This window comes from Boleophthalmus pectinirostris, unplaced genomic scaffold (genome assembly GCF_026225935.1).
Source record: "Boleophthalmus pectinirostris isolate CB_2022bp ecotype Guang Dong unplaced genomic scaffold, ASM2622593v1 HiC_scaffold_7, whole genome shotgun sequence".
Classification (NCBI taxonomy): Eukaryota; Metazoa; Chordata; class Actinopteri; order Gobiiformes; family Gobiidae; genus Boleophthalmus; species Boleophthalmus pectinirostris.
Window position 1 is genome coordinate 33544439 of NW_026571473.1, and position 17365 is coordinate 33561803.

Genomic DNA, 17365 nt, shown 5'->3' on the forward strand with positions numbered 1-17365 from the left:
CGGTCTCGAAGTAGCTCGGACTCGGTCTCGAAGTAGCTCGGACTCGGTCTCGAAATAGCTCGGACTCGGTCTCGAAGTAGCTCGGACTCCGTCTCGAAGTAGCTCAGACTCCGTCTCGAAGTAGCTCGGACTCGGCCTTGAAGGAGCTCGGACTCGGCCTTGAAGTAGCTCGGACTCGGTCTCGTCTCGGTCTCGAAGTAGCTTGGACTCGGCCATGAAGTAGCTTGGACGCGGTCTTGAAGTAGCTCGGACTCGGTCTCGTTTCGGTCTCGAAGTAGCTTGAACTCGGTCTCGAAGTAGCTTGGACTCGGCCTTGAAGTAGCTCGGACTCTGTCTCGTCTTGGTCTCGAAGTAGCTTGGACTCGGTCTCGAAGTAGCTTGGACTCGGTCTTGAAGTAGCTTGGACTCGGCCTTGAAGTAGCTTGGACTCAGTCTTGAAGTAGCTTGGACTCGGTCTCGTCTCCGTCTTGGAGTAGCTCGGACTCGGCCTCGTCTCGGTCTCGAAGTAGCTCGGACTCGGTCTCGTCTCGGTCTCGAAGTAGCTCGGACTCGGTCTCGTCTCGGTCTCGAAGTAGCTTGGACTCGGTCTCGTCTCGGTCTCGAAGTAGCTTGGACTCGGTCTCGTCTCGGTCTCCAAGTAGCTTGGACTCGGTCTCGTCTCGGTCTCCAAGTAGCTTGGACTCGGTCTTGAAGTAGCTCGGACTCGGTCTCGTTTCGGTCTTGAAGTATCTCGGACTCGGTCTTGTCTCGGTCTTGAAGTATCTCGGACTCGGTCTTGTCTCGGTCTTGAAGTAGCTTGGACTCGGTCTTGTCTTGGCTCAAAAATCAGTCAAAATGTTTTATATAGCTTTGATAAACTACGAAGCTGCACCGCTTGATGGATTGTCAGAGCATTATGGCTACTGTAGTCAGGAGCCTTGTGGAGTAAGTGAATCATATCCTTTAGTCCAAGGATATCCATCGCCCTCGTAGGAAATAAAAACAAAAAAAAAAAAAAAAACCTAAATTATCCACCCACATTCACATTCATAACACACATTCACCAAGACAGAGAGGCAGTGCCGGGCGAATTACACCACGATCTGCCAATGGATCATGGATGCCTGCAAGTTTTTTTGTTTTGTTTCCATTTTAAACTTTTAAAAACCTTCTACTTTATTTAGGTGTTGTGAATGAAATAATGGCAAACACCAAAACCTAAAGCTATAAGTTATTGTAAAAAGAAATGAATGTAACTACAGTAAAAAAGCAAATGTCAATAAATTATTCTCACTCTCAAAATCTTCAAGACAACAAAAACAGTTCATAAAATCAGCCATGTACATTCATATTAGATCGATTAGATTAGAGTTAAAATATAAAATATCAAAGTTGCCTATTTGCTCAATAAATAAAGCCTGTGAAGTGATGATATATTTTTGACAATTGTGTCGTGACTGTGAATTCGAATTCGTACTGAAGAAAGCGTAATCGTCAATTTTAATTTCGTGATTGTAATTAAACTTAAGAATACATTTTTAATCCGGGAGAGACAAGCAGTTTTAACAAGACTAAAAATCAATAGTTCTAGCACCAAAGTGAGGCTGAAATTGACCAAATGATTCTAGTGAAAATGTACACAGATTCAAAAAATATAGTGGAGCACTTCCTGTATTAATACTCAATGGCTTTACAATGTGGAACAAAGAAAACTCAGCCTAAATATGCAGGATTTGTGTGAAACGCGTGAAGGAAACAACCCACAACTTCAAGTATTATAACACAAATAAATAAGAGTGATTTAAAAACAAAGCAATAACATCTCCACGGAGACAATCCGATGGCACGCTCCCCTAGAAAGTTACATACTGCATCTTTATGTCCCCTTCAAACCCAGCGTCTGCACTTTTTGTAATGAGAAGTATAGCCTCGCCCGTGTCTCTGTCCCCGTCCCCAGCGCAGTAATATTGTTAAGTGTCTGTTTTCACTGGCGATTTCATTCATTTTCAGCTCCCATTAGAAAATGTGCCGAACATGACTTTTGGAGGCCCATTTAGAGGAGAGTGTACGGCTCAGCATCTTGTAGTGTCATTTTGAAAGCACCGAAATCACTTTACAGGCTTTGTGCGCAGGGTCCGTGCACACAAACGAATGGGAGCGCAGTGAGAGGAATGCAGCGGGTACAGATCCTCACAGAACATAATGGGGTGATGTCATACACCCAAATAAATGGACATAGATAATCTGCAAGACGCCACGTTACAAATAGGAATGAGCATGGGGGCACTTCCGGGCTCCATGGACTCTGGCTCCAATTGACTTTGAAAATTTGTCACCCCTCTTTCTGTAATTGCTTCTGTGAGCCTTGTCATTTTGGTCTTAAAATGTTCTTATTAACAAGTTTTTCAATTAATATATGCAGTATAAACAAGTTTAATAGTAAAAAGTGGTCAGGCCCAACCGATATTGCTGATAATATCGGCCTAAATCTAGCCTAGTTATACCTCATTATAAAGCTTACAAATCAAGTCCGTGTCTCATTCGTTCATTCGTTTTTCAAAATAAAACCAAAAATAAGGAAATGAAAAAAAAACACTATTTTATATTTGTCTCCAAAAGCAACATGGAAAAACGCATAACGATTAGTTTTTTCAGTTTTCGATTTTGTGTTTAAATTAATAATGGAAAAAAATGTATGTATGTATCGTTTCTGTGACTTAAACTGCAATGTTGGACTTTTGCTCCGCATATGGACTGAACCAGGACTAAACCAGAACTGAACCAGGGTCTAAACCAGCGGCCTGCGGTCACCCGACGGTCTACACGGCTCACTTCCAGGCCCGTCCTGACACTCAGTCCAAGTTCAGCCCTGGTTCAGTCCTGGTTCAGTCCTGGCCAGTCCATAAGGGTTAAAATTGGATGAAAACGGAAACGGCCATTATCTAGTTTTTTTTTTCCATTATTTATTTAAAACACAAAATCTGAAAAAAACTAATCATTATTAGTTTTTTCATTTTAGTTTTGGAGACAAATAATTTAGAAAATACTTGTTTTTTGGTTTCGTATTTTAGGTTTTATTTTCAAAAATAACTGAATGAATGCTACACGGATTTTAAACGTTTGCCATAGTCGTGTCAGAGAGTCAGGCCGTAATATGGGCTAAAATTAGATGTTTATGAAATGAAAAAGTTCAGTTTAATAGTGCACAAAGTTAGGCATCAAAATAATACTTTTACAATTCAGAAATCCCTTGACGAGCTACTTGGAAAGGGCTGGAGAGCTGCAGATTGAAGACTCCTACGTTAGTGAGGAGACCCTTTTTTTAACCTTTTGTATTATAACTATTGATACTAGTACTTTGCAAATGATATCATCGACATTCCCTTGGGATGCGACGCCAACTATAAGCACTGCTCTGTCTGAAAACAGTTAGTCACTCTCACCTTTTTGTTGAAAATCAAACTCCTAAGCAGGTCCATGAACGCTCGTATTGATCACACTCGTATTTTCGATTGAGTTTTCAGACGATCTTCAAACTAATTTAACTGTGTTTGCTAATGTGGGCATTGTGTCTCTATGGTAACTGGTGAACATACCACCACGGACGTACACATAGAACACCCTCAGCGTGCATTTGAACTGTTTTATTTTATTTTATTTTAATATAGAACCTTCAAAAACAGTCAGTCCTCTTCTTCCTAACACATTAACATCGAGACAAAATTACAATATTTTTCCATGTGGTTTAGCAGCAATAAATAAATACATTAATGAATAAATATCACCTTCTTGACACATATCTAACCCCCTTTTTCTTTTCTCCACAGAGTTGAGGTTGTAATAATCTTCTAAATATTCATGGGACATAGTCAGAGCGTCAGGGGCCAGGCTAACAACGAAATCATTTGCTATTGAAAGTTCTGCAAATGTTCCCCTATTCAGACTATTCTCCAAGCCAAGAGTGTTTTTCTGAGCAGCTGTGAGCTCAGGTGGTGACATCAAGGCTGACATGAAAAGCATGTGCAGAAAAGAAAAAATTGGACAAATTTTGATTCTGTGCAATTCCACCCACAATATCAGCCATTGTAGCTAATAAAGAGGAGCATTCAGAACATAACTAAAAAGCAAAAGCAATTTTTCTTGTACCTTTTCGCAATAACAAAAAATAATCAGTAATGTGAAAGGGTCTATATCACGTTATTTCCTGATCTATGTTATGTTTCCTTGTCAAAAACAGACCTGGAGTTCTGTTTTGTTTCTTTTTTAGTATCTAGACAGTTCGTTCTTCTCTCAAACAAAGAATACAGGTGTGCTCCACTGTGTTTTTAAACTCCATACACCTTCACTACAATAATTTGGATGATTTTAGCCCTGGATTTGTCAGTCTCAGCCGAACAAAAGGTATAAAAGATCTGTTCACTTGAAAACTACTACGTAACACAGCATTTTCAGCTTTCATAACGCAGGTCACATGCTCAGATTTGCTCTATTTTATTACAGTGGGCTATAAACAAATCTCCATGGAGACCTAGGCCATGTGTTTTTTTTGTTTTTTTTTTATACTTATACTTTATTTAGATGTAGTGAATGAAATAATGACAAATACCAAAACCTAAGACTTTAAGCTATTGTAAAAATATGAATGTACAGTAAAAAAGCAAATATCAATACATGATTCCCATTCTCAAAATCTTCAAGACAACAAAAACAAATTTAACAGCTCATAAAATCATAAAATCAGTCATGTACATTCATATTCGAAAGTTTAGATTAGAGTTACAAATTAAAATATCAAAATTGCCTATTTGCAATATCGTATAAAACAAAAAAAAACATTATTATTATTAGTAGTAGTACTAGTAGTAGTAGTATTAGTATTATTAGTATTACAACTATTATTATTACTACTATTATTTTTTATTATTATTATTTTTTGTATTATTATTACTATAATTTTTTAATTATTATTTTTATTAGTATTGTTATTTTTTTATTATTATTATTATTATCTGCGGAGAACAGACCTTGCTTACAATAGAAATGCATGTTTTTCAGCGGATATATATATACGAGATATATAAGTGTACCACCAAACTATGGAACATTCCAGCCAAAGTAATACGATCTCCATGGCGACAAGCAATTAGAGAAGTTGCATAGTACACCTTTCTTAAAGAAGACATTGTGCCTGTGTCTGCTTTATAGTCATAATCTATGATCTGTAATGGATCTCTCTGCCACAACTCCACAGTGTTATTATTATTTCATTTCTTTTCATTATGTTAATTACAGCACACGTCGTTTAATTAAATTCCTTTATTTAGACTTATGTTTTCTAATTTTGCGTGCACACATTTTAGTTAATATAAGTCTGAATTATTACTTACACTTGTTTCTTTTTTGGTTTGAGTGGCCGGACGGAAGACCCTTGGGAGCACTACTTAGTTTGTCTCGTTTGTTTAAGGTTATTTGATCATCCCTTATTATTTTCTGTATTATACTTATTTGCCTTCTTGTTACTTTGATTAAGTTAGTAGTTTTAGTTAATTAGGTAGTGTAATTCCCCCATTTTGTTCAGTTTTAGTTGGCCGTCATGTATTAAAACACTCCCGTTCTTTGTCTGGTTGGGTTAGTTTAGTTTTGTTCAGTTTAATTTAAGGCCCGGCTTTCTGTTCATGATTAACCTAATTTGAGCTTTTGTCTTGTTTAACACTGTGGAATGGTGACAGAGGTACCCACCACAACGCCCGTGGATCATTATGTTATAATTTGCTCGTTTTAAATCACAATATTCATCTAAAACAACTTAAAAGAAACAGAAACAAAGAAGCAAGTTCACCGCCTTCTGCGTTAGAAAACTGTGGTGCCCAGTGGGTGCTGATGTCGCCGTAAATGTCAACACTACAAAGAGCTTGCACCTCCTATGGGCAGCGGCAGATCACACGAACGAGTAGATGATTTTTATTTTTACTTTTCATTTGGACCGAAATGACTACACGACACTGCCGAATCCTACATGTATCACCGCTTGTGAAAATTAAAACTGAAGTAAGGCGAAAACGGGGGATGCTCGGCAATATAGCATCTTGAAAATAAGTCATTAAAGATTACTCAAATGTGCATGGAAACCCGATCGAAGTCTTGGTTCGGACAAACATTTACCGTATTTTCTGGGCTATTAGACGCCCTCTTAAGCCTCTAACCCCATAAAAAAATGACTTGTGCGCCCTATACAGGAATCCACTCGGGTGTCCCAGCACGACTTCAGTAAACTACAAAGCCACAACACCCCCAGCGGACGCAAACAGCACACGGCAGCAGACAGCGACCAGCGACCAGCAGCAAAAAACACCCGCAGCCACACTCATCACCCCACGCCGACGAGGAACGGAACGGAGGAACGAACCGAAAAAGGGAGTGCAATGTGCCTTTCTGAGCCACAACTGAACAACTGAGTCACTGCAAACACGCCGACAATCCAGCGGTCCCAGACAGCACCCTCCCTACACGCCACAACTGAACAAAGCCCAGAGTCACCATGAATGTGCCAAACAAAGTCCCACTGACCCATCCAACTGTTGTGTTTCTTTTAAAGTCCGGTGCGGTTTATTTGTGAAAAAAGTTAAAAAATAGACCAAAAATAGACCATTTAATGACAGTATGTCTTATAATCCAGAGCGCCTAATAGCCCGGAAAATACGGTACTTATGTTTGGGCTCGGGTCGGACTCGGACACATCAGCGCATCAGCTATTTCCTGTCTACAGTAAAACAACTCACTCTGAGACTTGTAAGTGTTGAAAAGATCAATGTCTGTGCTTCTAATTTAGACACAGTCAAAATTGTGTTATTATTATTTGTGAAATGTGGTGCAATACATCAGATACACGACTTTTAAAGCATATTTGCAGCGTCAACCCGATCTGTGCGCTGTGTGGATGTAAACAGACACAAACGTGAACTACTTTCGCCTTTTTACTTTTAAATAACACCTCAAACTGGATTAATAGTGCGATTTTGTGGACTGGATGTCATTATTTGCAGAGGACAATTTCTATGGATAGTATGGATGAGATGCTGCAGTTTAAACTTACCACTTTACGGGAGGTGAGTAATAAAGTGTTCTCATTATTTTTGTTATATCTTGAGTTTGTATTTTGCGTCTCTGTGTCCGTTAGAGGCCACATAAACAATATCCTACATGTACCATTAGTAAGTCTATGAAAGTAGTGGGATTTTAATTGTGTCAGGTTCGGTCGGCTTTGGACACAAATATCTTAATGATTATTGGGGTTGGGTCGGATTTGATCACTGCTCTGTCGGATGTGGGCCAGGCTCGGACAGAAAAATTCTGCCCTATCCACTCCAAATACTAGCCTGATTCATCAGACGGTTTCACTTCATGGAAACCGTCAGACCTTGCAGCATTAGGATTAGTTCGCTCGACGGTAGGCGGGTACTTTATTTAACCAATCGCTAACTGGTATATTAAGCGTTTCCCAAATCCCGTAGGAAGAAATGCAATAACATCTTTCTACTTTCACCAAACATTCTCTTTGTTCCAACTTTAAATCCTTGATCTCAGGAATCATTGACAACATAGAATATATGTTTCTTCGCTGATTGGCTGGTGCCCGGACTTGCACTTCTGGGGTTTTTGCAAACCGTCTAGATCAGGGGTGTCAGACTCATTTTGGTCCGGGAGCCGTATCCAACCTACTTTGATCCCAAAGGGGCCGGATCAGAAAACTCATGGCATATATACCCCAAAAATAGCAATAAGTTCAAATATTTATGCAGAGAAACGCAAATCTATTACAGAAATCTTTTTTAATTGATGAACTCTTTCTTTCACAAAATATTATAATATTATGAACAACCTGAAACTTTAAGAAAAATGCAACTTCAACACAATGTTTTAGCATTAACTTATGCAAATAGTATGCAAATAGGAATAAGACATTTTGCTGATGAGGGTGTCACGGTCAACAGTCAAAACGATCGTCCTTTAAGAGCGTTTGGAAAGAGGCAAGTCTTCATTTGTGCTGCTCTGGTGGGAGGGGCCACATACAGAGGCACTGGAGACACTGCTCTGCTAAACACTGCAGAAAATTACCAATATTTTAATAGAAAATATCATTAAAATATCTTAGTAGAAAATCAGCCATGGGCCAGATTAAAGGTCTTGGAGGGCCGGATCTGGTCCCTGGGCTGTATGTTTGACACCCCGGTCTAGTGTATTCTGATTCCTGACCTAGTTGCTGGAGAGAAATGAAATTGAAGCACTAGGTGGCACCAGCCTGGCTATCCAAATACAACTTCAAGAGTGTAAATGAGACGAAAAGTACTTTAATGTGGTTTGATTTTCCACACTTGGTCTTCGGGGTCTTGGAGTTCAACATTAACTCGTCCTGTTTTGCATGTTTTAAAGCAGTAAAAATCGGCACTCCCTGTCTCCAGATCTGCATTCACTGTTGCCTTTCCAGACGTTATGGCTTCAGCCTACCTTATTCGACTCGTGATAATTGAAAATGGAGTTTGGCGGCCGACCTCAGCGCACTGAAAAGCATATCTGTTAGCTGTCATGTATTCGTATGTGTGTAAGCTAAAGGCAGTTTATCTCCGTGCTAATGCGCCTGGCGGTGAATGCGCAATGGGCCAGAGGAGCGAGGGGATAAAGAAGAGCTGTGTCCTCCACCGCTCTATTTCTCCACTCTCTCTTTTTCATATCTGTCCTCTCTCTCTCTGTCTGTGCTTCGGTGATATGGTGCTACATAAAACAATACATAGTAAATAGTAAAATACGGTCAAACGAAAGGCATAGAATACAGTGTAGGAAATAAAACAAACTCTGACGAATATGAACACAAAAAAAATCTATTCCCTATAGACACTTTGCAGCTGAGGTCCTCAACATTCCCTGAGGATGTGAAGCTAACTAGAGGCACTGCTCTGTCTCATCCCTACATTTGACCACATAGACCTGATAAAGAAGCGGACTAAGGGAGTTTAAAGCTCACGAGGCCAGTAGTTATAGGAGCAAATTCAGAGCCAAGTTCCATATTTGGAATTCTGACCACAGTAACATAACAACCAAAGAGACAATCAGGAGCGAGACTCTTGAAGGTAACACCCCTTCTAACACCAGGATCATGCAGAGCAGGTTAAAACGAACATTTTTAGACCAAAAATGATGAGGCTCACTGCAGCAGTTACACAGAGAGGGGTGACAATTTCTCAATGTAAATACCACACTCCCAGAGTTCCCATGGTTATGGAAATCCTCAAAGTCATGGGAACTGAAAATGTCATTTTCCAGACCTAGAAAAGTCATGGAATTTTGTAAATTCAATGAAAGTTTTGGCAAAGTCATGGGATTTTAGTATCTTTTTCACACAATTACAGCGTTCTGTTAAGTTTTCATTAGGCTATTACGATTATTTCCTTTGTTTAAAAGAGACAACAACAAATGCACTGAAAGTATTTTGAATGTTAAAAAACTATAATCCCAACCCATAAGGTGAGTGGAAAGGGTTAACATTTAATATTTAACCCTAAATAGCCCTAAAATATTTTAGCTGCGCTTCTGTCAGTGTGCCCCAGGGCAGCTGTGGCTACAATAGTAGCTTACCATCACCAGGTATAGAGTGAATGAATAATGCTGAATAATGCTCTGTAAAGCGTCTTTGTGACAAAAATGTCTGTGAAAAGCGTTATATAAATAAAGACTTACTTACTTACTAAAAGTATGATCAGTTCTACAGACAGGGTGCCGTAAAGTCATGGAAAATGAGAAAATTAGGTCATGAAAAAGTCATGGAAAAGTTTTGAAATTTGAAACTGTACCACAACTCATCCTTATGTAACAGATAACTAGCTCAATTTCATTTCTCTCCAGCAACTAGGTCAGGATTCAAAATATAATAGACAGTTCACAAAAACCCCGGAAGTGCAAGTTCGGGCACCAGCCAATCAGCAAAGAGCCACATATTCAGTGTTGTCAATGATTCCAGAGATCGAGGATTTAAAGCCGGAATAAAGAGAATGTTTGGTGAATTTCATCAAGGGGAAAGACGTTATTGCCCTTCTTCCTACAGGAAAAAAGCTTAATATACCAGTTAGCCCTGTTAGCAGCGCATTACATACATCACGACCAAACAGCAGCGATTGGTTAAATGAAAAAAAGTACCTACCTACCGTTGAGCAAACAAAATCTAACAATGCGAGGTCAGATGGTTTCTACGAAGTGAAATTGTCTGATGAATCAGGCTAACAGATAACCGCTTGTCCTACCAATCATCATATCATTTTCGATGGAGCCGGAAGCACTCCCCTGCTCATTTCAGACTTCAAACTTTGTCTATGCATTATATCCATATAGTCTATGGTTATAAATCTCCAAAAAGTCAACGTTGCGTAATACGTCTCCTTTAAAGACTCTTGAATAGCTTGTTGACGTCTCAAAGATGGCAGACATTTTGACTTGTTTTCCAGTTTGAACTCCTCTCTCTTTCTCTTCAACACAAATCATGCGCAGCAGCCTGACAACTCCAAACTCGTTCTTTCTTCTCCCTGTGTCTCTGTAAGTGACAGCTCGCCCATGCACCGTATTCAAAACCTCAAAGGAACGCAAAAACCAAAACTAATAAAGCAGTGATAGTGCTCCCGCACGCGTGTTACGTTTTGGCCTTGAGTGAGAATTGGATTTCTGTTGTAATTAGATAAATGGCCGTCGTAGAAGCTGGAAAGGCCATTGGCGCTCGGGGGAGAGGAGGTGATGGAGTTGTCAGGTTTGTGTTTTGTGAATGAACATGTGTGCGATCAATACCAGACACTACAGGGGACACGAGCTGCCTCTGTTAGTACTACCAGCTCTGGAAATGCCACGACTGCCATGTTAATAATGAGACAATAGAGCTGGATACTGACTAGAGGATAAAGCGGGGGTTCAGATACGATTCACACCAAGGAATTGAGTGATTTTGTGTATTTTGCAGTTTTTTCACATTTTTTGGCACTTTAAATGGCCCATATTACACTGATAAAGTTCTGATCTATGTTATAAGTCGCACTGTTTTCATGGTTTGGGTAGTCCTGTGACTTATACTCAGGTGTGACTTATATAACTTCACATGTTCATTATTTTCACACTGACAGCGGCGAAAGGACGCTCTAGGCTTGTGTGTCAGTATCTGCTGCTCCTATTACTCCTGTACCGCTGTCACTTCGCTCTACTGCACGTCTCCTGCAAAAAGAGCCGCTGTCCTGCTGCAAGTGGTGAAATATTTAGCCGAAAACGGTAATCGAGCAGCAGAAAGAAAGTTTGGAGTGAGTGAAAAACTTATGAGGGACTGGCGAAAAAGCGGATGATACTATAACTGCAATGAAGAAAACAAAAAAGCTAATCATAGACTAAAAGCTAGATTTAGTTAGAGTTGGCGGAGTTGCTCAGAAGTGGTAGCCTGATTCAGCCGGTTTCACTTTGTGGAAACTGTCTGACCTTGCAGCATTAGAATTCATTTGCTCGACAGTAGGCGGGTACTTCGTTTTACCAATCGCTGCTATTTGGTCGTGATGTATGCAATGCATTAAAACCCGTAGGAAGAAGGGCAATAACGTCTTTCCCCTTGATAAAATTCACCAAACATTCTGTTTATTCCGGCTTTAAATCCTTGATCTTGGGAATAGTTGCCAACACAGAATATATGGCTCCTCACTGATTGGCTGGTGCCCGAACTCGCACTTCCGGGGTTCTTGCAAACCGCCCAGTGTATTCTGATTCCTGACCTAGTCACTGGAGAGAGATGAAACTGGGTGGAGGCACTAAGTGGTGCCAGCCTGTCTACAGAGGTGACACCGAGGAAGAACAGATGGAGAATTTGGTATTTGGAATTTGGTTCTGTTCTGTTGTTTATGCTATAGTTATCTGAATAACTGTTCATATGTTGCATTAACAAACCAGACCTATTCAGCTTGTTGATGTTTATTCTATTGTTATTATTACTAAATTTCCCACAAAAAGTGACTTATATATTTTTTTTTTCTTCATTATACATATTTTGTCTGGTGCGACTTATATTCCAGTATAAGTCAGCCACTTATAGTCTGCAAAATACAATAGTTTAAAGCTCACAACAGTCAGTCTTGCATAATGTATGACCTTTAATTTTCTTGCGATTAGATTTCAAAGATGTTACACTTTTACTTTTAACTGTCAGTTAGAATAGAATAAAACTTCTCCATTGATTTCAAGTGTAAAGGGCCACATTGTCTCTATATAAAGATGTAATTATAGCTATTTTTAACCTAAAGCCATAAAATACACACAAATAGTTCACTGTAATCATTAACCTCCATAACACGCTTTAACTCCATTTATCTTTCACTATTTAACCTTTGAACTGTTGCTACTTTAACACCTCAGACATTAATACAGATTTTTGTTAGTGTCACATCTTAATGTATCAGCAGATGTCTCCAAACGTCAAAAGTCGTCCGCTGTTTTATGTCAGAGGTGGTCTCCCTGTGCAAACGGTGCAGCCGCTAAGACACTGGACTCTTAAACTGGATTGTGTGCGAGCAGAGAAAACCTCCTCCAAACAAAAGCTTTGAGAGTTTGTCCTGTGTAAGCGCCAGTGTAGTGCTGGAGCGGTTACATCACGCGTGTGGGGAAAAATAAGGGTGCTGGTTTGAGACAAGAGGCTGGCACTTTGACATTGTCTCAGTCTGCAGTCACTCGCAACAGCTTCACCACTGCACTGTGTCTGCTTAGTGTTTGCTCAGATAAGTAAGGCTGGTTTGTACTTGGATGGGAAACCGCTGAGAATTCCAGTTGCTCGAGTGGGGCAGCAGTGACTCTAGTATAGCATATACTGTTCTTGAGTCCTTATGCAAGACACTTCACCCACATTATGGTAACGTTCAGACTGCAGGGCCTAATACTATGCTATTTTTTTTGTGAAGTCCTATTTTTTTGTGAGGTTGTTCACGTTTCCAATTAAAAGCAACTTGAATGTGATCTCCAGTGTGAACTTTAAACACCCCAAAAGTGTCCCGCATAGAAGTTACAGAATTCGCCTAAACATGGACGCGAGCATTGAGTGTCAGGTAGGCCATATCGGCTTGTCAAATTCTGATCCCGTCAGATCTCAGAAGCTAAGCACGGCCGGGTCTGGTTAGTACTTAGATGGGAGACCACTGGGAAAATCAGGTGCCACAGTGGGGTACCAGTCACAAAAACTGTTGTGTCCTTAGGCAAGACACTTCACCGACATTGCCTAGTATGAAAATGGTGTGTGTGAGTGATGGTGGTGGTCGGAGGGACCGATGGCGCAGATTGGCATGGCAGCTGCGCTTCCGTCAGTGTGCCCCAGGGCAGCTGTGGCTACAATAGTAGTTTACCATCACCAGGTGTGGAGAAAAAGAATAATGCATCTATAAAAAAAATGCTCTGTAAAGCGTCTTTGTGACATATGTCTGTGAAAAGCGCTATATAAATAAAGACTTACTTAAAGACTTACATTGAGCACCTGGAGATTTTAAAGTTCCTCTCATACCGGAGCCAGAACATGTGCAGCTTATTTGTTTTCAGGAGGAGATTGAGAAGGAGAAGGACGAGACTTGCACACGTTTGATCTCTAAAAAGTTTAACATGAATCATCTCCAAAGTCATACACACACAGAGCAGACTCACCATCAGCAACATCCCTCTGTTACAGAAAACCAAAAAAAACAAACAAAACAAAAAAACTCATATTCCACTGAGTCATGTCGTTTAGTCCGACAGAAGCCGAACCGCATCAGGACACAAGGAGTGAACCTTTTTTTTTTTTTTTTTCAGCTTATAGTTAATGCAAATTAGCCATGTGGTTTTATGTTGTGTAAACAAATGTGCACAAAGCTGCTTTAAACACATTACAATATCATGGTTGTTTATATTTTTCCTGGTTTACTAAATATATAATTATTTGCGCTTACACATTTGTAGATTATGTCAAGAAACAAGAAATACTCAATTTGATCATGTACACAGGAATACGAGTGTCCTGGTTTTTCAGAGCGCATGTAAACCGAATATTCTGAATACTGCCATAACCGGGATATGGCTAAAAACCGGGATACTGATGTGCATGTATACGCACTCAGTGTATGTTCATGAGGCTGATGGTTAAAGTATCAGTATCGGTACTCGTCTCGTTAGTATCAGCAAGCACAGAAATTATTATACTCGTACTTATATCGGTTTTCAAAAAAATATATATATTTCCAGGAGTGTGATGGCTGAATGATGCACTGTAAAAAGTATAAAATTATAAAAGTGACATGGTGTACCTTTACCAAAAATAAAAAATACATTTCTGAGTCTCTATCCCTCCGTCACTCCCGCTCTCCTCTTTTCCCTCCCGGAGCGTGGGTGCATTAGTGCCAGCCCGATGCCTCCGAAGCCTGTTATTCCGATGCAGTTTAGTGTCCTGTTTCCGAGCGGGTGCCAATCCAAAAAGCCTCTGAGTGACACTGGCATTTAGCCGCAGACGGACGAGACACAACCGGAACCCCTCGAGCCCCATCACCTCCTCCCAGAGTCGCACTGTCCCTCAGAACGTCTTTTCTTTCAGCCGAACATACCACTCCGTCAGGGTTCAGCGCGCCCTGCCCCTCTTTGTGCTACGAGACTGAACGTGAACATGTGACGAGCCAGAGCCAGATTGTATTTCAAAACGTGTCATTGATTTCTATTGAAGAATACAAAAAAAAAAAGGGACGGACAGAAATATCACTGTGTGTATTTTTATTTTTTTTTCAGTGCTGTTCTCTATCTCTGTGCATATTGGAATTGCTTCAAGGTGCACTATGCAACTTCGTGAACATGTTATTACTTTGTCTAGAATATCCCACGGTATAGCATGAAACATATTGATTTGGATGGAGACAAGCCCACAGTGCCACCAGGTCAAGTTACAGGTCAGATCTGTGGAGAGGTGAACTCACACACAGACAGAACCTAAAAACATCCATTCTTTTTTCAGACCAAGAGTTTGTGCTCCCTGTGGTCTTCCTCAGAGTCACGTGATGTTACTGTGACGTGTCGCTCATCTGATTTAAACAGGTTTTGGCGCTGTCTTTCTACCGGTGGAGGCAGGACGACAGCGCCATCTGCAGTCCGACTTCCTCAGACAGTATCCCAGGTGTGTGAGAGTAAAAAAGCCCCTCATCCCAGTTTATAGTCCCGTGGGCACCTTTCTGTATTTTGATTGCCTCTTTAATCCTGTAATGAAGTTTGTTTTCCTCTGTCCCAATGATGTTTGCTCTGTCCCAGTCCATAATGTGGTTCTCTCATTTACAGTGGTCACAAATGGCCGATTTTAGTTGTTCCTGTTTGTGTTTTCTTGCTCAAGTGGTTTCACTTTGAAGAAACCATCTGACCTTGCAGCATTAGAATTTGTTCGCCTGACAGTAGGCGGGTACTTTTGTCATTTAATCAATCGCTGCTATTTGATCGTGACGTATGTAATGCGCCATTAATGGGGCTAACTTAACTTAATTAAGCTTTTCCCAAATCCAGTAGGAAGAAGAGCAATAAAGTCTTTCCCCTTGATAAAATTCACCAAACATTCTTTTTATTCCGGCTTTAAATCCTCAATCTCCGGAATCATTAACAACACAGAATATATGGCTATTCGCTGATTGGCTGGTGCCCGGACTTGCACTTCTGGGGTTCTTGCAGATCTCTAGTCTCGTCTTGTGTATTCCGATTCCTGACCTAGTCATTGGAGAGAAATGAAATTGAGCGGAGGCACTAGGTGGCAACAGCCTGGCAACGTGTGCAGGCCTTCATTGTTTCCTTCTTGCATTCTGTCCTATGTTCCTTTTTTCGTGTACTGCACTGTACTCTCGCACACCTGGGATACTGTCCTGAGGAGGTTGGACTGCAGATGGCGCTGTCGTCCTGCCTCCACCGGTAGGAAGACATTGCCAAAACCTGTATAAGCTGATTTACATGACCGGACATGTCACAGTAACATCACGTGACCACTCTCAGGAAGACCGCTAGTGAGCAGCCGAAACTGTCAGGTATGAAAGCAAACTCTTGGTCTGAAAAAATAACCTAAAAACAAATTATTGGAAGTGAATGAACCTCATTGGACTAGAAGGAATGGATGTTTTTCAAGATATTTGCGAGAAGTAAAACACCTGCAATTGAATAAACGCAATATAGATGAGCTCAACGTCAAACTGTGACACCTTTCAGACAAAGTAATAACATCTCCGTGGAAACAACTTGTGGTCGACCGCCTACCAGGAAAGCTACACGATGCCCCTTTAAAGAAGACATTCATAGTTATAATCTATGACATTTGTGGATCATTATATTGCATTTCAGACATTTTAAATCACAATATTGATAACAAAACAGATTAATAAAAGAAACAGGTGAGATGATTTCTAGTTGGAAAATTGCAGAACCTAGAGCTGATGCCCGCCTGCTTCTTTATGGTACTTCACCGTAAACGTCATCACAACAAAGCGCCAAATGCCGTCAGTCCCTCCTATGGACAGCCGCAGATCACACTCGCGAGCAGCAGATATTTTTTACTTGTGCCGTGCTGCCGAATCCCACGTGTATCACCAATTCAGAAAATCAAATTAGAGGAGGAAATAATTACAGAGCAGTTGGCCTGTATAGTGATTTCGCACGATATGCCTCCTTTAAATATAATAAAACACAAAAAGCTGCAAAGCCTCTAACCTAATTAAGCCTTCCGTTATAGTTTCGGTCTCTGTATAGTTTTTATTTGGGCTATTACATTAAATCATGCAGGGGTTTGACAGGTGCTCGTCTCTGTGGAGATTGTTTTATTATTATCCTCATTAACTGCCCTTATAATGGCCATATAATAGTCTTCCTGGGGCCCTATTAAAAATAACCATTACACACACAAAAAACGGGTTAAATTTACAATGTCAAGAATAAAAATCGTACAGTATTAAGATTAATGGTCGCATTAATAATCAAAGAAAAGGGTAATGAGTTTCACTTTGACGATATTATTGCTTTGCGTGCATCTAAAATGTATTTATTTTATTTATTACAAGTGTGTTATGGCTAAATATACCTTGAAAAAGCTGCAGGTCAGATCCACACACTGACCTGATTGTGTCACCTGCTTGTCTCCGTAGAAAAATAAATGTTTCATTCAAAGACGCCATAGTGTGGAACATTTGGGTAAAATAATAAGCGCTCCATGGAGACAAGTAGGTGGCAGACACATCAGAAAAGTTACACGGTGCATCTTTGGAGACTTTATAAAATGATTATTGCAATACTAACCATAGCAAAAGAAGAAAATCAATTTGTCAACTGGTCAAAAGTTTATTTGGTCGAATAC

The 17365-nt window shown here is 40.2% G+C and overlaps 1 protein-coding gene across 1 annotated transcript in view; it reads right to left on the minus strand.

The window, feature by feature from the left end:
• Positions 1–17365, minus strand: part of brinp3a.1 (bone morphogenetic protein/retinoic acid inducible neural-specific 3a, tandem duplicate 1) — a 318764-nt gene that overhangs the window by 290664 nt on the left and 10735 nt on the right. The window lies entirely within an intron of this gene.